Raw genomic sequence first — 21,886 nt, forward strand, 5'->3', positions numbered from 1 at the left:
TTCTAGTACTGTTGGGCCTGACACCATTCGAGTCATTAGGTTAGTGTCTTAGGCCAGGGGTGCACAAAGAGATTCGCTGCGGGGGGCGCAGGGTTTACAGAGGCCCTGCGCGCTTCCCAAAGGCATTTAAATTAATGCCAGGGGAGCAGCAAGGCCTCGATAAACATCTCCTTAACTTGGTTCAGACGCTCCTGGTGACGCGTTGCCGTGGCAATGTGATGTCATGATGCCAGGACGTCAGAACCAAGGTAAGCAGAGGGAGAAGGGGGGGGGGGGGGGGGGGGGGGGGGGGGGGGGGTGGGGGGATTTTTCTCCCCTGCCTTCGGCTATTCAACTATATATAGTTGGTATGGAAATCCTTTTAGGAAGTGTGGGATGGGACTGATTTAAATATACTTTGCATAGCTTTGTCAGCACAGGCATGTCTCCCTAATTTATTTGGAGGGAGGTTTGAGGGGATATATATATATATATATATATATATATATATATATATATATATATACACACACACAACCTGAGACGCTATTAAATTGAGTGTTCTCTCGCTCTCTGATTCTTATAAATCTGACAGATTGTAGTTCACCCCCCAATCACCCCGTCACCCCAGTCAGTCACCCCGTCACCCCAGTCAGTCACCCCGTCACCCCCTACTGTCTCTGTACGTTCTACCTACCAATTAGACTGTAAGCTCCTCGGGGCAGGGATTCCTCTTCCGAAATGTTACTTTTATGTCTAAAGCACTTATTCCCATGATCTGTTATTTATATTATCTGTTATTTATTTGATTACCACATGTATTACTACTGTGAAGCGCTATGTACATTAATGGCGCTATATAAATAAAGACATACAATACCCCAGTCAGTCACCCCGTCACCCCAGTCACCACCCCCGCACCAGTCAGTCACCCAGTCACCACCCCTGCCCCAGTCAGTCACCCAGTCACCCCCGCCCCAGTCAGTCACCCAGTCACCCCCGCCCCAGTCAGGCACCCCCACCCCAGTCAGTCACCCCCGCCCCAGTCACCACCCCCGCACCAGTCAGTCACCCAGTCACCACCCCTGCCCCAGTCAGTCACCCAGTCACCCCCACCCCAGTCAGTCACCCAGTCACCCCCGCCCCAGTCAGTCACCCCCACCCCAGTCACCACCCCCGCACCAGTCAGTCACCCAGTCACCACCCCTGCCCCAGTCAGTCACCCAGTCACCCCCGCCCCAGTCAGTCACCCAACCTCTCTCTCTGTGTATCACCCACACTCTGTGTGTGTTACCCACCATTTCTCCCCTCTGTGTCTCCCACCATTTCTCCCCTCTGTGTCTCCCACCTCTGTGTCTCTCCACTCTCTCCCCCCCACACCCTCTCTCTCCCCCCCCACACTCTCTCTCTCCCCCCCCCACACTCTCTCTCTCCCCCACACTCTCTCTCTCCCCACTCTCTCTCTCTCCCCCCACTCTCTCTCTCTCCCCCCTCTCTCTCCCCCCCCACTCTCTCTCTCCCCCCCCACTCTCTCTCTCCCCCCCCCCACTCTCTCTCTCCCCCCCCCCACTCTCTCTCTCCCCCCCCCCCACTCTCTCTCTCCCCCCCCCACTCTCTCTCTCTCCTCCCCTCTCTCTCTCTCCCCCCCCACTCTCTCTCCCCCCCCCCACTCTCTCTCCCCACTCTCTCTCCCCACTCTCTCTCTCTCAACCCCCCACTCTCTCTCTCAACCCCCCACTCTCTCAACCCCCCACTCTCCCTCCCCCCACTCTCTCTCCCCCCACTCTCTCTCCCCCCACACTCTCTCTCTCCCCCCCACACTCTGGATCTCTTATTTACCCTATATATCTTACTTGCCCTATACTACACCGAAATAACCTATACTGCTGTCTTCCAGATCTGACTCAAGCTTCACACGGAAGACATCGGAATCCCCCCTAACCCAGAAGACAGGTAGGGAACACATTCCCTCCAATGAATAACATTGCGGGAATGAGGGTACCTGGACATTGAGGGACTGCGGATCAGGTAAGATCCCAGGTGGGATTGCTGCTTTAGATATTATGAAGCAGGGACATCCAGACACTGGTTAAGAGGTTCAGGAAACTAGTCATTCACACCTGGCTTTTATTTCTAGATCTGACATTTACACACACACACGCAACAAGGACTAATTGTAGTATAATGTAATACAATAAATACATTTGTCAAAAATGAATGTTGTTCTGACTAGGAATTTATTAAATGTATTTTATTTATATATTTTATTTTAAAGCGGGGTTGGGGGCGGGACTAGGGGCGGGACTAGGTGGCGAGTAGATTTTTTGGTTGGGCGAGTAGGTTTTTGGGTGATTTGTCGAACACTATATATATATATACAGCCTTTGATTACCTTTATTGAAAACGAATTACCTAAGCGGCCGATAGATTCATTCTACTGTGATCGATCAGCAAAATCCTGCGTCGCAGCGTTTCCTAAATGGCTGCCTTTCCGTTTCAATCAATCCTTCAATCAGTGTATCTCAGCGGCTACAATATAATCGTGTATCACTCAGGTAACATTATCTATTGCTACAGTTTACAGCTCAAACTGCTCGGAGTATTGGTAACAAATGATCACAAACAGGAAAGTGTTACAAAGATCTTGCACGGCAAGGGAAGTGTGCTAAAGCCTGCTATAGAAATCAAATGATGCTCAGTACATTAAAACTCATTAAATATGGCATTGAGAGATGAATTTTAAACTAAAAAAAAGGTATTAAGTATTATCTAATACTACAGAACGGATTTATTTTTAAAAAATACACACACGTAGCATATTACTTGGATTGCTCATTGAACTTAACACTATTTCTACACAGTGAGGACTATTTATATCTTGATAACAACCCGCAATACTTTTTTCTGCAGAGTCCAGCTGAATCATTAGGCAAATTAATTTAAATTAGTTTTTTTTTTGGTTTCTGTTTCTCGGGGGCTTTTTTTTCCCCCCACACAAACTCCAACTTCTCCTGTTGTTTCTTGTTGTTTCTTTCTAAACGCTGTTGCTTGCTGCAGAGCTGCCCTAATATGTTTAATGGCCCATTAACTAGTTCCCTACATGCTAGGAGAGGAAAGATGGAATAAAACGAGTGCATTTGGTGAGAACATTAAAAAAAAAAAAAAAAAAAGTACAGAGAGGAATGAAAAATCCCGAAACTTTTTTGTACTAATGAGATGTTCAGAGCGATTCGCTGTATCACGAGATAGTGAAGCCTTTGGGACTGCCACAGGATACCAGGCAGTTAGTTCCTTTTCTTACTCTTTCTCTGCTTTTATGTAATAAGGTAACAGCCAGTGCTGTAGCGAGGGGATGGGAGGTTTGGTTTGGGGCTGTTAAAGAACTCAATGAGCTGTAACGAATATATTCAAAAGGTGCTTAAAACAGACAAAGCTGCTCTCAAAACATACACAGGCTGACACAAACACACAAAGCAGACACACAATGAACACATACACACGCGCGTGTGTGTGGAATTTGCACACATTGCCAAATGAAATGACACACTTAAATCATTTCGAACGTAAGTGAGGCAGGCGCTGTACAGTTTTATCCAAGGCAGGAATACAATGTAAGAGCACACACTGACCCTGCGCTCAGTCCTGTACAAGAGTGTGTGTCTGTGTGCGTATGATATGTTCAGTGGCCAAAGTGTGATGGTTCAGTGTGATGGTGTTAGGGGATTAAGAATACAACCGCCCTTTTTTTTTTTTACGGTTAACAAACCAGGAATTAGGGTTTTTTTCCCCTTACAAACCTACAGTTCCGCTCTCCTTTTAAAGACAAAGGATTTTTTTTACAGAGGCTTTTCTGCCTTTGTTTTTCGAGCATAAAGACTGTATGAACCTTTTAAAACTAGGTCAACAAATAGCTTTTGCCCCATGTGTTTAACCCCTTAGATACCATGTGTAGCTGACCCCTCTGGCATCAATGGGGTGTAGAAATTCTTGAGACTGGATACAGTACCACTACTTTTTAAGGCACTCTAACCACTAGGAATATGTTGTCATTGTCTTGGTGACACTGCCTTTTAAAAAATACCTTTTTATGTTTTGAATAGTGATGTTTTCTCATTTATGGTTTTTTTTTTTGTTCCTTTTATTTTTAAATTGTTCACAAGTCTTCTGCTGCCCTTTCATCCCACAGAGAGAAATGTACGCATACGCTGAATTGTAAGGCAAAATGGAAAAAAAAATACGGCAATAACTATTTATTTTACACACCAAAAAAAATCTGTATTTTTCTAAATTAAGCCCCTTTTTTTAGTGGCTTGCATATTTTCAAGCAAGTGAAAAAGTGAATTAAAATTTAAATTTTCCTTCCTTGTTGCAAGAGGAAGAAAAAAAGGAAATTGTATATTAAGAATTATGCCTCCTTTTAAATCAGTATTATACACACCTACACCCACCGCACACATCACAATTATTTTCTAATGCACTGTGACTGATGTACAGAGTGCACATACTTTTGATTTTCATTAGAATCATAATTTAGGAAGGGAGAGGAAAGATTAATTGCATATGCAAGTTGGGGATAATGCTTCATTACTAAGAAAGCCACATAGGCTGAAATCATGCAGTGTATGCCATTTTTGCTTTGTGGCTATCTTCTATGTAGCACTGATGCATCAAGGCTTGCAGCCTTTTCGTACAGTTATCTGCAACTCCTTTAAAATAGAGACATTTGATCTCATTATACTATATGCATCAAATAGAACTTCCAACAGTGGTGTGGCAGCCATAAGACCAAAATTACAGGCTTATCATTTCTGCATTATGTCACAGTATGTGAGCATCTGCGGGTCTGTGTGTATCTTTTGTGAGTGTGCATGCGCTAATCTGCATTTATCATTGTATATATCAGTCTCTCTGTATCTTAGACTGTGTACTATAAGGGCCGTTCTATAGTGTGCGCGGCCTACTATAAGGGCCGTTCTATAGTGTGCGCGGCCATGCGCGCGCATGCCTGTGTGAACGCGTGTGCACGTGACGCACGCTTTTTGTGTGTATGCTGTGAGCGAGTGAGGTACTGTATGTATGTGTATGTATATGTGTGTGTGTGCTTAAATAAGGTTCGAAATAAATACTTTAATACATTTTTTAATAACATTGTACACACACACACACACACACACACATATACTTACATTTTCAGCAGCGGTAGCGGCGCGAATTCTTTCTTTTCTTCATCCTCTCCCCTGTCGGCCGGTTCCATGCTCACTGCCGTGAGCGTGTGGCACCATTATAGAATGGCTGACTAACCTCAGCCAACTAAAACTACCGCGCGCTACACACGGTATAGAACCGGCCTTACTTGTGTGTGTACGTCAGTGTGTGTAGGTGTACTACAAGGATAAAGTACATTCATGTGTTTCAGACACATCCCCAAACCTGCCTAACACCATAATCATACAACATACAGTGATTCCACTGCAGCCCGGGATTCTGGGTACTGATATGCAAATTAGTACTCATAGTATGTGAGTTTTAGCTTCTTATCCACTTTAACATGGATGCATATTAGTAAATGTTAGTTAATTTGTGCACTGTAGTTAAATAGCATCTCGTGCTGACATTAGGGGATCAGCAGCAATAAATGGCCATCGGGCACCATTGAGCCATTTACTGCCAGAGAGGTGAAAACGAAGTCTTCTGGCTGCAGAACCAGGGAAAACTGGAGCGACGAAAACGCCACCAAATGTATCAAGCGAAAAATAACTATTGCTTTCCATGGGACTTTTATCTTTCATAAATTTGGAGATTTCATTCATAACCCCCTTCGTGCTTACAAAATATTGTCTCCTCTGATCACTAATTTCTGGCCAATCACAAATGATGGTCAATTATAGCCTTAAGGTAAATGTGCAGCCATTCTGGGACAAAATAAATGCCCCATATGTATCAAAGAAACCCCATTAAAAAAATAGTATTATTTGTTTCTTTGTTATACCTTCTGCAGTTTTTTACCCCAAATTGATCCACTTCGTGTTGATACAAGGGGACCATCTGAGTACTACCCATACAGCATCCTGACAGAGGCAGTGCAAGGCCAAAACACAGGGCTTAGAAGTCAGGAGTGGGCAACTCAAGTCCTCAGCCTTCAACTGAGCCATTGATTGAGCCACCTGTGCTGAAGCAGGGATATCCTTAAAACCTGACCAGTTGGTGGCCCTTGAGGACTGGAGTTGCCCACCCCTAGTTTACAAGTCTATCTCAAAAACGGCATATTTGCCATTAAATTAATGCAAAGAAAGACATCTTGCATGTCTCCACGTATAAGGTGGGTCTAGGAATTTGGGATACCAACTTTCAGACAACTTTGCAGGAAATAGAGAGGCTGGTGATTATTCATGATGGTGTATAACTGCATGAGATTGGGCCTTGAGCCGTGCTGGTTATGGAGCTCTTATTCTGCACTCACTATTCGGCAAATTCTTTACACAGAGCTAACCTGGCCACCTGCCATGTTGTCTCTCTGCCTTCTTCTCAGTCTTTCTTTTTTTTGGTTTTTTTTGGGGGGGAAAGGGGAGGAGCAATGTAGAGCAGGCTCCATCTGGCTAAGAAGAGGTTTATTTATTTATAAAAATGTTTTACCAGGAAGTAATACACTGAGAGTTACTTCTCGTTTACAAGTATGTCCTGGGCACAGAGTTATGATGACAATTACATGGTTACATGAAGTGAACATGGTATACATTATATACAAGACATTGCATGCACAGTTAGAGATACTATATGTTATAGGCGTATGTAACAGTTACAGACCAGATTAACATTTGAGACAGCTTTAGTTTTGAAAGAACTTAGACTGGTGGCGGCTGTGAGAGTCTCCGGTAGATTGTTCCAGTTGTGAGGTGCACGGTAAGAGAAGGCCCAGTCCCACTCTCTTCCCCATCTTTTTTATTTCCCACTTACTTCCCCTCTTTAAAATGTCCTTTTCATGTCCCAGAACCCCTGAATCTCACTGATTTCGCTCCTTGGAGGTCGGAATCTGTGGGGGAAAAAACAAAACAAACTCAATTGTATTTATTTATAAAAAATGTTTTACCAGGAAGTAATACATTGAGAGTTACCTCTCGTTTTCAAGTATGTCCTGGGCACAGTTATGATGACAGATACATGGTTACATTAAGTGAGCAGGGTTATATATTATATACAAGACATTGCATGCACAGTAAGAGATAATATATCTTATAGGCGTATGTAACAGTTACAGACCAGATTAAAATGTGAGACAGCTTTAGTTTTGAAAGAACTACAGACTTTGAAAATAGGCATGTACAGGTAGGGACTTCCCTGGTGATCACTTTCCCTTTTGTATAGATTTCCAATAGACAGTGGCAGGCGGCAGCGATGCTATAAGAATCCTGTGTATCCCTGTGGCGATTGAAAGAGTCTTGTCATAACAGAGGCCAAGCATCAGGGAACAAAAATGACTGAGAACAGCCACTTTAAACCCAAGGACTCTGGTAATGCAATAGCCCACCCGTGCTGGATTCCACGTTAATTATAAAGCAATGAATACATCAGACAAAGTCCTGGGAAAGTTTAGGCAAAAAGAAAAAAAGAAAAAAAACCCAGGCTCAGCTCTCTGACAATCATTCACAAAGTTTGACATTAAAAAGTGCTGACAGCAATAACGACAGAAGAAGGCCTTACTTTCATCTCTCCTAATAACCTTTAGGTCATACAAGTCTCTTTGGCTCACCCTCCTATCCCAAACTTTTCTCATTTTGTTATTAAATAGAGATTCGGCCCACATATCTCCCCTCGCGTCCCTCCCCTTCTGAGACAGAACAAAAAAACAAAATATTCCTATAATTCTTTCATTTTATTTTAAACTCCGTGCTGTCTGAATAGGACCATCCTGGGAGGTAACCTTGAAGCTATCATGGGAAAGCTATCCTCAGCCACTAAAGTAAATCTTGTGGTCAACATTAATTATCTAATGTGGTGGAAAAATGAAAATCAAATAAAAACAGCCCCCTGACTTGAAAAATATTTAACCTAAAAGAGACAAAAGATGATTTGTAATCTTTTTTTCTTAAAGCCCTACATTCATTTCTTTCCAAAAATACATATTTATGCGTTGCTATATCATGAGGACGGGATGTTTTATGAAGACGTTGAAACAGATTCATCATGTAACATACCTGCTCGTGAAACCCCCGGGAATAATTTACAGGTTGAAAATGAGTAGGAGGGGAGTCTGATAAGAGTTAATGTTTGAAAACTAGTCTTTGAGGATGGTAGTCTCCTTCAAGTGAAAAGAAATACAGTATAATTAAAATTGATGTATCAATTTCACAAGAGGAATGCGACATTAATCAAAGAGTTACATGTTGGGGGGAAAAAAACAGGCAGAAAATGCCTGGCGTAATAATATTATTTTAATTTTTTTTTTTGGGTGCAATCAGGGAGGTTGGGAGTACAGTTTGTCGCCTATTCTATTTCACTTTAATAGAAGTAAATTACAGCTGTTGTTGGTAAGAAAGTAAACATCTGGAGCTGTGCTTGGATATCATTGTGATAGAAGTGACATGTTCAATACCTGAGCTGCATAGTCTGTTCCTGTTCAGAGAATTAAAGAGCTAAACCAGAGGTGGGCAACTCCAGTCCTCAAGGGCCACCAACAGGTCAGGTTTTCGGGATCTCCCTGCTTCAGCACAGGCGGCTCAATTTGTAGCTCAGTCGGCTGAAGCAGGGATATCCTGAAAAACCTGGCCTGTTGGGGAGCAGTGCATTACAAAACAATGGCAGGAAGACACAATCTTTGATAACAAGTATAGGATCAGCGTTAATTGGCAGTGACTTGAATGGCGGTTAACAACGATCGAGCGCGGATAACCGTTATCGGAGCTATGTGAACCCCCGTCCCTCCCAATAGTTGCAGATCTCTGACAGTATCATATACTGGATGTCACCGCTCACTTTGATTTCTCTCTGATTTGTAGCATCAACACCTCATAGAGTTTCAGTGATATATGTCAGTGCCGTTAAAGGGCTGTTTTGTTCCTGAACCCCCCCCAAATTCTCGTAGATTTTGGTGCTTTGAGGTTACCATCCCTGTTTGGAGGAGCGGTCCCAGCTACTGTCGCAGTGTCATGAAAGAGCTCGTCCATATAACAATTTATTTACCATTTGTAGCGTTTGCAATATCAATATAACGTTGATAGAATTTAAAAACATTTCTACACATAATATAAAAAGGGGTAGTATATGAAAATCTCCATAGTGCAAAACGTGAGCAATAACGGCACAGAAAACAGCACCAGATTTGTCAAGGACCCATCCCATTGAAAGCAACCGATTTTGTCGTCTTTGATAAATCTGATACTTTTTTTTGCACTAATTTTTCCCCCGGCTTTGCAGCCTACATGTAGTTTCTTTAGGCCTCATACTGTGTAGGGAATTAATGCTGCCGTAATGGTCACGTTTCAGTTTTTGGACAGCTCTAAATATTTCACAATAATGGCCTTTCTTAAAAGTCCCAAAATGTATTATGTACATTCTTGCAAAAAAAAAAAAAAAAAATACAGACAAGATTTCTATATTAAATATGTGATTATGATCAAAAATTAAGATTGTAAAAAAAAAAAACGTTTTGGGAACGATTAACTGTGAGTGGACTTTTGTAAAACATATGCCCCATGTTACACCCAATTTCTCAGAAGGATATTACAGTATTAAGATTCGACATTGTACTAATAGAAACACAGCACCTTTATATGCAGGGCAAAGATGATTTGGGGGGGGGGGGGAGTACAGAAACTGCATTTATTGTAGGTCACATTAAATATGGCTGCCGTATAGCATATGTCAAGAGAGTCTGTGTGAGTAAATGCTTTTCAAATTATTTTCAATAAGCAACATTAGTACTTTGACAATAACCCTATTTTGTTATCCTAAAGACAAACACAAAGCTATATTAAGTGGAAAGTGTTACGGGCAGAAGAGTAAATACAACTATTTAATAATGAGACTAATATAGAAATCGACGTTGCACTTAATACAATATGTGTACTAGGTGCTAAGTCTATTGAATAATAGTCTGACACCTGTTTATTCTTTTTATATAAAAACTGATGTTTTGTTAAATGGTGTAACATTGCTAACAAAATCTATGCTTCTGCCCAGGCACTGAAATAATCATTTCATCCTTCAATACAAAAAGCAAAGAGTAAAATCAAAATACTCATGTGATTTCTCTAGATATTTCAACATTTTTGTTCCTTTTAATTTCATCCTAAACCAGTGATGCTCGTGTTAGATACATCAAAACTTTGTTTTAGATTTAAATAATGACTAAATAAATATTTGATTGCAGGCTCTATTGGCGAGTAACGTTCTCTTCTGTTAATATTTACCTTTAGTTTTACTGATCTTTCCTGATCATCGTATGGAATTCCATTCTATGCAGTCTCTATTTTTAAAATAATATGCAATGCAGGGGTCTCAAGCTCAGTCCTCAAGAGCCGCCAACAGGCAGGCTTTTATGGATATCCCTGCTTCAGCACAGGTGGCTCAATCAGTGTCTCAGTCAAAGTTTGAGACCCCAGATGAAATGCTTACATAGCTGATGCTCTATAAAAGTCAAATAACTACATTGCATTATTATTAGATATGTATAAGACGCAGTCAGATTCTGTCATGTAGTGAGATGTAGGGACAGGGAAAAAAATGAATAGCACAAAATACAAACATATTAACAAGTTAACTTAACTCTACAATAGATAAGCTAATTTGAATGTAAATTAAACTTACTGGCTAAGATGTTAGTGTAATATAATACCAACAAGGTAATTTATCAATATTGTCCAGTTGGAAGGTTGCAGCAATGGTGGTATAAAACAGGGGTGCTCAACTTCAGTCCTGAAGCCCCCGCAACAGGTCAGGTTTTCAGGTTATCCCAGCTTCAGCACAGGTGGCTCAATCAGTAACTGCTTCAGCACAGGTTGCTCAATCAGGGGCTCAGTCTTGGACTGAGCCTCTGATTGAGCCATCTGTGCTGAAGCTGAGATATCCTGAAAACCTGGCCTGTTGGGGGGAGCTTGAGTACTGGTGTTGAGCCCCCCTGGTATAAAAGACCCAGATTCATTATTATTTTTAATGCCATTACTTTATTACTTCCAATAGGGTTTTTTTTATGCACTACTTTTGCAATAGGGAGACTTTGCTAAACAGTTTCCACAATATGAGCCTGTTTTATATTTCACATCCTTGAGCACCTTTCCACCTAATAAAATCAAGTAGCTGTTTCTTTATGCAATAACCTTCAATTAGGTGGAGAAATAGGCTTCATACATAACAATGCAGCGCCGATACTGCACGGAACAAAACCTAGGCAGGGACCTGGCAAGCTAAAAGAGCAATATAATGGGGAATCTACAGTTCTTTCAATGATCCAGGGAATTAAGCATTAGTTTAAGGAAGCAAATTATTATTGCTTTAAGAAGATACCATTAAGAGATACTGTCTTCCTTTTTTTTTTCTTCTCTCTCTTCTTCACAGCATTAAAGGTTTTAAAAATTAAACACATAAAACACAACCCTCTACGTACTCAACGAAAGTGAATGTCAATGCGCCATTAATGAGAGTTGGTTGTTTCCTTCTGCTGCCAAATGACCCGGTAAGAGAAGAAAATAGCAGGAGAAACATATGCACTTGGTTTTACAAAAGGCTCAGCTTTTTCTCTCCCACCCATTTTCCAACTCCCCCCCCACCCCCCCGAAGCTCCGCGCTCCTCTCTTCCCGTCACCCGGATGCTGTATTCACTCCACACAACTGTGGCAGCTTATTCAGTCGGAAATGCAGATCCGTGAACTGATTTTTATGAATCAACTACAAAGAAGCGATTTAGTCTTCATCTAGGAAAATTAGGAATACCAGGGGAAGGGAAGGGAAAAATGGATATTTCGCTTGAGGAAAATGTGCTCGAGAAATTATTGTTCATATAAAAAAAAAAAACACTCACTTTGACTTAGGCCATTTCTATAAAACCTACTTTTTCTTCTAAGGTTTTATTTCATCTAAAGTTTTTTCTATTTTTTTTATCATCCTTGATTTTGCTGCTTTGCTGTTTACCTGCGATGTTTTGCGAACGGTACAAGCGATCCTATGTTTTTGATGTAAGTTTTATCTCAACAAACAGAAATAAAATGATATATGTTAAAGAATTATTCATAGCCATTATTAGTACCGGGCAGTCTTAGCAGCATTGATACATAGCGTCTGCTGGCCAGTATTTTTACAGTTCAAAATGCATTTTAAGCATTCTTTTTCATGTCAAATATTGAAATGAGGTTCAGGACTAAAGGGAATTAGGAAGCTTAACAGCTTTTCTTGTCTTCTTGAAATGCTGCCTGCTGCCTTTAATGTGTGTGGCATGCCCCCTCTCCGCCTAATCTCAGCCTTTGTAGAAGCACAACTTTGGCTAGTTTGCCTGGACACATCGACAATCTCCCCCCTTCTACCCCACCTCTCCCCCATTCTGCAGGGCTTCTAAAAAGACAAGTAACTTACAAAGCGGTGAAACAATCTGTATTCATATGAAATTTGTTCTCTCGTCACTTAGAAAAGTATGAGAGTTTTTTTGTTTTTACAGTCCCCTATTTCTGTCCCGCTTTACTCATTATGGCATTTAATGTTAATATTGTATATACTGTAATACATATATATATAATATTTTAGTCTTTCAGAGGAGAGAGAGGAGAGAGAGGAGAGAGAGGAGAGAGAGGAGAGAGAGGAGAGAGAGGAGAGAGAGAGAGAGAACAATACCAAGTTTTTTCAAAGGAAATACAGTAAATAGTAAGCTGGGGGGTCTTGAGAGTCTTGAGGTCTCCCCGGACCTCAAATCAACGAGGTTCTGCTCCAGAGACCCCCTGTTCATCTACACTAGTATTAAACTTTATATTAAAATATGTAATAACCACCAATACACAACCCACCCCCTTTGCCCCCACATAAAAACATTATTTATTTATTTATTTTAACACAGGATTGATAACAGAGGCATGCAGGTGTCCCCGGGTGGTCCCCATGGGTGTCCCGGGGTCCTCGGGTGGTCCCCAGGTGGTCCCCGAGGGTCACCGCTGGCCTACAGTACCAACCCTGTTGTAAAATAAATAAAGATGGCATACATTAAAATAAATACACCCACCTCCCCACCAAACAAATCATACAGTACATTAATGGCCAAAATAACTATTATCCAGATATGGATAATATTTAATTTACCCAAAATTAAATCAAACATTAGCCAGGCAGCATAAATAAAGTAAATATGAACCGTTCTACTTACCCCTGCCATCATGAAGGGCATCCTCGTCAGCATACTGCAGGGCCATGTCCTCCGATGCCAGCAAGAATACATACAAAAATACAATCTAATGGACCCTAATCCCTTAATCACTTTAGCGGTTAATAACCACTATAATAATTAAGGGGTTAATCTACCCTCCACCACAACCCACCCAGGAGGCCTAACCACCCTCACCAGGCAACTACTCCCACCCTCCACTCATTAATTGATACAGTGGGTACATCATGCCCATATAATATGGGCATGATTTAACACTATGCCAGTCAATGGTCAACCTTCAAAAAAATCAATCACCAACAATATCCAATGCAATCCGAACAATCACCAAATAAACAAATATATTCAAGTAAACACAACAAAATTACCACCAATCAATTAATCAAATACCAAATTAACAAACAGTGCCATAATACAACATGAAAACGCAAAATACATAGCATACAAATTGAAAAAAAAAGAGCCAGAATACATATAAAACACATAAAAGCAACCATTTGGGAAAACAACCATTGCTTCTTACTGTATGTATGTATTGCCCTAAACGGGCATACATAAATATATTAGCAATTAATGTGTCAAAGAAAAATCCAATACCAATAAAAATACAGTGAAAAAACCTGTAAAATAAAAATAACACACATTCAATTTTTTTTCTTACCTTTAGATGCCTTCACCCTCCGTATTCCCCGAGGAGGGTGAAGACCTCCTTCTCCAATAGGATTACAAGGGCGTTACAGATTAAGATAAAGATGGATGAAGATACAGAAGAAGATAGAAGACACCCAAATGGATTACAATTAACAGATGAAGACAAAGAAAGAAGAAAAGGACTTTGGATTTTACCTGTGGGCCGTTGCTGTTTGGGTTCGAGAGCTTGCAGGGAAACCGAGAGCTGATTTATTCACTGATGGCAATCACACTGACATGTTTCGCCCTTGCAGGCTTTATCAAAGTGTTTGCACGCCCGGATCAACACCCTGCAAGTTTGGAAACTTATCAACACTCATCTTATTGTGAGTACAGTACTGTTTTGTTCATTGAACAGTCTTGATCATATTTGGAGGTGTTATATTTGTACTAGGATATACAGGACTCATACCTTTTCTATATAGAGTGGGAGTCTAATCTGGTACTAACCTCCACAAGATACAAAGTTATTATTCTGTACACTTGCTAAAGTGTCAGGTCCTTGAAGATAATCATCAGTACTATTGAAAGAACTCTATTATTACATACAGTTTTTTCTTCATATTTTGAGTGTATCCCATTCCCCTGAGCCCCAGTTTATCCCTCATAGGGAGATCCCAGTGAAACGCGTTGAGGTCACATGAGGCTGTTCAATGCACTCACCCATAGGCTGGGACAGAGTAACCAGGAAGTTCGAGCGGAGAAGAGACCAGCCGAGTGCCGGTGCAGTTCGGACTTCACATCAGCATCTGCCACGGCCACCTGCTCTGCAGCTCATGGTTAGCACCTGTCACCCCCTTCTGTGGTATTTTTGTTGCATGTATTTGTTTTAGTTAGTACCTCATTTGAGTATTTTCAGGCAATATGTGTGGTCCCAATTGTTGAGCCAGTTTATTCTTTGACCACACTTTGGTTAAAGGTTGGGTTCAGTTAGCATTTATTTTCATTATTGTGTTTTGCTATGCAGTTATGTTTTTGTATATGTATGGTTATTTTTATCAATTTAATCATTCGTTAGATCATTCTGGAGCAAGAGAGAGACCGTGTATGAGCTCCAGGTGGCCAGGCTGTATGTAAACAGTGGCAATGATTGAGATTGGACGGAGCAAATGCCGCATAAAAACAGAATGTTTTGTGCAGCTATACTGTATACACTTAGGGGGATAATGGGCAGCAGGAGGGGACAGCAATGGGGACAACATAAGCTATATATAGTAGCCAAAAGGTCCCCACGTCCCCGGTAGACCCGGTGTAGAGTTGCTTTTACTCACTATTATGCACTGTCCTGCATCCCTTCCCCAGCTGCTTGCAACGACGCTGCCAAGTGTAATGCGACCTCCGATTAGCCTCCGACAGTGTAGATTCGATTCTCACAGACGAACAGCAACAAAAAAATAGATCAAACTAACTCCTTGAAAAAGCGCCACAAGGGGCGTGAAACGCGTGGGAGGAGAGATCATTCACTGTTTCTTCCTGTTTTTTATGTAGGTTAAATAAATTGTTTTCATTTTGCTGGTGAGCTTCCCTATTTTTTCGCCTTGTGGAGCAGCTGGCAGTTTGATCTATTTTTTGTTCCCGTTAGATCATTCTGGGCCTGGTATTAAATGTTATATTTTATATTGATCCCCGGTGCGATGTGCGTATATTTCTTCTTGAACGGCATTCATTTCAGCTCTCGGGATCCCCTGCTTCTAAAGATATATATAACTCTGAAGGGGCAGCAACGTCTGAGCACACAGGTTTAAAGGTCCCCGTGGGCCAATAGGAAGCCCCGACATCATCCCCTGCGGCTTTCTATTGGCCCGTGTATCATTTAAACCTGCACCAGATACTGGCATCACCTTTAGGAGTAAGTATCTCAGAGTCCAGAGGGTCCCTGAAGCTGAAATTAACGCGGTTCAGCTCCGGAGATCCCCTGCTTTCTACCTAAGGGGGAGTTTAAAAGGAAATGCTTCTTTAAATATACTTGGAAGGGTCTCTCTCTCTCTCTTGTAGCATATACAATGACATAGCATACGTTAAATTGTGTCTATAGAGATTTGCCCTATTGTCTCAAAGGATCATGCCCTCTTGCAATCAGAATCCAGAATCTGGTGTCGTGTAACCACTTAGGCAAATACAAGCAATGTAAATACCAATGCACAACCCCCATTAAAGCTGATGTGATTTATTTATATCTCATGTATCGGTTTTTTTTGTAAGGCACCAATATATACAGCAGCCCAGTACAATTAGTGATGCAAGAAACTTATGGAAATAATACAATGAAATAAAAATATTACCCTGTTATTATTACCCACTAATTGTGTATAAAAGAGATCATTATCATTATTGTCTCAATATGTGGCCAGAAATGATTAATGATCTTTCTGTTTTCTTTGGAGAAAGATCTCCAAGAACTGACTTCTTAGAAATAGTGCCTTTTATTCATCCAATAGGTAATTATGATTTAATATTAAATTGGGTTCCAAGGGATATCTAAAAATGACGACCAAAAGTAAGTTGGGAGGATGAAATCAGCAAATATATTGGAGCAACGTGGAGAAGAGAGGCTTGCAAATGCAAAAGATCAATGGGGAGGCCTTTATCCAGCTGTGGATCGACAAGGGCTGCTGCTGAGATATATATATATTATATATATATATATATATGTGACCATGCAGCAAGCTTAAGCCTATAGGGAACCATGTTAAAAATGGTTTTTGAAGCAAAAAGTGGCACTGTGGGCTCATTTGCATGTCATTTCCCAGAATCCCTTGCTGCAGTGGAAGTGCTGTGTGCTGGGTGATAATGGGGAAAGGCGGGGTTGCAGGCCTAAGACATGCAGATGAGCATACAGTTGTATTTACATATATATATATATATATATATATATATATATATATATATATATATATATATATATATATATATATATATATATATACACACACACATTATATATATATATATATATATATTATATACACACACACATTATATATATATATATATATATTATATACACACACACTCTATATATATATTTGTTTATATTTGTAAAGCGCGAACCATGTACATAACGCTTTACAGCAGTGATACACATGACAAAATAATAAGAGACATACTGGGTATGTATGTATGTATGTATGTATATATATATATATATATATATATATATATATATATATATATATATATATATATATATATATATATATATATATATATATATATATATATATATATATATATATAAGCAAATACAACTGTATGCTCATCTGCATGTCTTAGGCAGGTCTGCAACCCCGCCTTTCCCCATTATCACCCAGCATACAGCACTTCCACTGCAGCAAGGGATTCTGGGAAATGACATGCAAATGAGCACACAGTGTCATATAATATATATATATATATATATATATATATATATATATATATATATATATATACATACACACATACATACATACCCAGTATGTCTCTTACTATTTTGTAAAGGCAATATTTATATTTGTAAGGCAATACAATGACAGAGCTCAGCTTCTTTACCTGTTTTAATGGCTGGTGTAGAAATCTAACATATAAGTATAGCTTTGCAAATTTACACCACAAAATCTGAAAGAAACCCCAATAGGAGGTATCACTGCTTTCCTTAGGGCTCTTATACCCAAAAAGTATTTACAAAGTTTGCACTTTTTAAGACAGCCTGGAAAAACGAAGTTGCTTCTGTATCAATATTTTTGCAAAATAATATCATCCAGCAGTGGATCGACAAGGGCTGAATATGATTGATATATATATATATTTAGATACATATGTTTTTTTTACCCACAAAGTGGGATTGTATAGTACATTTAATAAGCACGTTAAGTCACTGAAATATACATTGACCTATGAAAACAAGATTTGCATTGTGTATTTGTATTGCGGGACTTTATGTTGTAATATAGAAAGGCAGGTAATATTTACGCAAGGACAATGCATGTTCAAAAAGTACAAATGGTTTATGATGATCAAAAAATACAATGAATTTCCTCCGCATCACGGGGCCAGATGATCTTGAGCAGAAGAAACACAATGTAATAAGCCTGCACATAAGGTACCTGCGCTAGCTACAGATACAATTCGCTGCTCAGCCCCAAGCTTCTATTTCAAAGTCTTTCTTGGTTGATAAAATCATACCTTTCCACTTTGAAAGCGATCATATTTCCAGTTTTTGTTTCGACAGTGTTGGTTCACTGCCGCTCCTTAGGTCTGTCACTATTAAATTAATTTACCATTTAGTCATTGTTACAGGTTTTGCAACCAGCTTCCCGCATCACAATTCAAAGATAGAGTTCAGATGGGGAAAAGTTTGAACTGACAAAACGTCTGTCACTGAAAGGGTTGTTTGATTCTTACTTCCTTATACCAGGCTGTACCAGTTGTGTAGTACCAGGCTCTGGAGTATTACTGTTGATTCCGGTACAAACATACATAATTTCTTCCAATTGTACTCATAACTTTTGATGTAGATTAATAAATATGCTTCCACATTTATTTTTTAGCATCTGCTTTAAATGAACATGTGCCAATCAGCAGCATTTTGTCCAGCATGGTAACAGAAGCATTATACCTGTAGGCACGTATCTATTGTTATTGCCATTAAAGGTTGCTACTGTTGCTTCCTTCTTTGGCCAACAAATATCATGAGCATACAATTGTCCAAGAGCTACAATTAAGGCTTAGTCCAGCGTTTCCCAAATGGTGGGTCGCGACCCGGCACCGGGCCACGGAAGCAAAATTGCCGCGCGGTGTGTGTCCCCCTCCCTCCTTTCGGCGGCCCGAGGTGAGGTGCGGGACGGTGCTGAACTGGTGCAGGCTGCTATCGCTGGGGTGTCAACTGAGATTCGCTGACTCGGGCTCCTACTGCAGCCCCTCATCATGATGTTGCCGACCCATGACATGCTCCGCCCCCCACAGGACACGATGCTTGGCGTGGTAGGAGGTAGGAAGTGGTAGCAGGGGGGCACCTGTGCCTCCGTTCCTGGCGCTCCCTTCCCCTCGGTTCCTTCCCCTCGGTCCCCTTGGTGCGGGTGCGGGAGATGGGTGCGGGAGATGGGTGCGGGAGATAGGCGTGGGGGTGGGCAGTGGTGGCTGCACGGTCACTGGCGGGCAGAGGGGGCAGGGGGGAGGCGGGGAGCTGCCTGCTCGGATCGCCGGCCTTTCCTCTCTCCCCCGCCCCCCTCTCTAGTCACTCACATCTGTCGCTGCCTCTGTAATACAGTGTGTGTGTGTGTGTGTGTGTGTATATCATTGGCTGTGTGTGTGTGTGTGTGTATGTATCTGTGTGTGTATGTATCTGTGTGTGTATGTATCTGTGTGTGTGTGTGTGTGTGTGTGTGTGTGTGTATGTGTATCTGTGTGTATCTGTGTGTATCTGTGTGTGTGTGTGTCTGTGTGTGTGTGTATATCTGTGTGTATATCTGTGTGTGTGTGTGTGTGTGTATCTGTGTGTGTGTGTGTGTGTGTGTGTATCAGTGGCTGTGGCTGTGTGTATCAGTGGCTGTGTGTGTATCTGTGCATGCCAGCAGTGGCTGTGTCTGTGTGTATCAGTGGCTGTGTGTGTGTCTGTTCAGGCCAGCAGTGGCTGTGTCTGTGTGTATCAGTGGCTGTGTGTGTGTCTGTTCAGGCCAGCAGTGGCTGTGTCAGTGTTGGTCTGTCTGTGTGAGTGTCTGTAGGTCAGTGACTGTGTGCGTCTGTGCAGGTCAGAGAGAGAATGGGGGGGAGGAGAGAGAGAGAATAGAGGGGATTGGGAGAATATATGAAATCTATATCGACATTTATAACTGTTTTATTTTACCTACAGGCGATAACATTTTTAGTGGGTCACGAAGGAGAAGTTCAAAAATAACCGGGTCACGGAAAAATAAGTTTGGGAAACGCTGGCTTAGTCCATAGACACAGAAGCCGTGCGGAGGCGCGCTGAGGCTGAGGGAAAGTGGTGCTTTCCCTGGCCTTAGAGCGCGCGCTGTCCGTGGGCGTATCTGGGGGGAGGGCCAGCGACATCACGGAGCTGGTTCGCCCTCATTGGGCGAACCGCTCACGTGACCGGCCTTGCTCCCGTGAGCGCCGAAACTAAAGATTCGTTAAGACACCCGCTTCCGCAAGCATGCGGAAGCGTGCGCGAGCCCCTGCTAAAGCCGCTCTCATTGCGGCTGCAGGGGCTCACTGGTAAGCATGCGCGCGCCTCAGCACTGGTCAGCGCCGCTAGAAAAGGAAGGGCTCCGGCGCAACTGCGCATGACAAAAGTCCAGACTGCTTCCGGATGAATATGAAAAAAAACTTTATTGGCACATAACACACTTGGGCTACACCACGATCTCCCCCTCAACGCGTTTCACGCTCTAGTGCAGCGCTTCGTCTCCAAGACGAAGCGCTGCACTAGAGCGTGAAATGCGTTGAGGGGGAGATCGTGGTGTAGCCCAAGTGTGTTATGTGCCAATAAAGTTTTTTTTCATATTCATCCGGAAGCAGTCTGGACTTTTGTCATGCGCAGTTGCGCCGGAGCCCTTCCTTTTCGTGTATCTGTATTGAAGGCTGCACGTGGGAGCAGAGGAACAGAGGAGAGCAGGACCAAGACCGGAGTTTCAACATAGGTAAGGGTTTTATTTCCCTCCTACTCCAGTCAACTTAGTGGCCATGCGTTGCTCCCTCATTCCCATCCACACATGACTATGTTGACACCATAGGTGCATTCACTGACTACCGAAGCGCAGGACAGTTTTTTTCTCTGGTCAGTGCCGCTCCCTGCACCATGTCCGAGGCCTAAGAAGCAGAAGGAATGTTATATAGCCAACAATACTGTAACTATTTCTAGTGTTCCCTTATTATTAGTTAGACTTAAAGCAGTTTAGATTTCATTCACTTCAGCAACACTGTTTTGGATTTCGTTTTTGCCAAAATCACTATTATTCTACCTAGTGCTTGAAGCTTTTCATTATATGGCTACTGGCTCTTTGCAATGCACAATGGCTACTATTGCAGGAGGAATTTCTCCAAGTATGTGCAAGACTTTTCTGAGAAAGATTCTTTCATTTAAACTAGGCAGACTAAGCACTTATTTTATTTAGAGCTGAATATGTTGATGGTACTTTTCTGGGTTACTCTTTTGTATTAACTATTTGTATTCTGTGCTTTCAAATTCTATCAATTGTACATGGGAAACGACAACTGAACATTTAGCTAAAGCAAGCAGCATGCAGTGTAAATAATTGTTATATTTGGTTTATTGCAGGTAGAGATACTTCTGAAAGGATCAATATAATAGTTCTTCATAGGTGTAGTTGTATAAAAGCTTTGGATACCTACAGATGCAGCGGCCGTTATTCGAACAAATCACAGAGCCATTTTCGTATGCGCTGCTTTACTCCACACGGCATGAACGCTGCAAATCGCCCCAGGCACACATGTTTATCGTGGTTGCTTTGTTAGAATTTCATGGATTGTGTGCAATTAAATGCAATGAAATTAATGAATTGTAATGTGTACAGTACTGTGCTACTGTGTCAATTTCAGGTGTATAAAAACCAGAACACTAAAATGCCATTTTCTGCACACTTAGGGTCTTAAGGCGGTACGGTTGGAAGAAATCCCACGCCAAGACATGGCTATTCCAAGGTATACACCGCGTGAAGTGTTCGAATAACGGCCGCTGCATCTGTAACAATCCTCTACCTCATGTGCACTGGGAGAAAATTATGTCCACCTCTGTGAATAGCTCTTAGGTTGGATCCAGTAAAGGTATGACAGTCTGTAACACGCAACTTCTGCCTCCCCAATCTATGTACAGTGCTGTGTAGATTTTTGTTTTCTCTAAGCTTACAAAAAAAACCTCAC

The 21,886-nt window shown here is 41.5% G+C and overlaps 2 long non-coding RNA genes across 5 annotated transcripts in view; one reads left to right on the forward strand and one right to left on the reverse strand.

Annotated features, from left to right (window-relative positions):
• LOC142500899 (uncharacterized) overlaps positions 1–21,886 on the reverse strand; it is a 118,374-nt gene that overhangs the window by 63,915 nt on the left and 32,573 nt on the right. For both annotated transcript variants that reach the window (XR_012803348.1, XR_012803349.1), the window contains exon 2: positions 6,934–7,009. This is a non-coding gene — a long non-coding RNA (uncharacterized LOC142500899). The remainder of the gene's footprint in view (positions 1–6,933; positions 7,010–21,886) is intronic.
• LOC142500898 (uncharacterized) lies at positions 1,806–21,747 on the forward strand. Of its 3 annotated transcripts, none has more exons than XR_012803346.1 (3): positions 1,806–2,007; positions 14,004–14,805; positions 21,612–21,747. It is a non-coding gene; the product is annotated as an uncharacterized LOC142500898 (long non-coding RNA). The 3 variants fall into 3 exon arrangements; XR_012803345.1 differs by lacking the exon at positions 21,612–21,747 and adding an exon at positions 11,530–11,647 and having other exon boundaries at positions 14,004–16,171; XR_012803347.1 differs by lacking the exon at positions 21,612–21,747 and having other exon boundaries at positions 14,004–14,352; positions 14,637–16,171.

This window comes from Ascaphus truei, chromosome 8, assembly GCF_040206685.1.
Source record: "Ascaphus truei isolate aAscTru1 chromosome 8, aAscTru1.hap1, whole genome shotgun sequence".
NCBI lineage: Eukaryota > Metazoa > Chordata > Amphibia > Anura > Ascaphidae > Ascaphus > Ascaphus truei.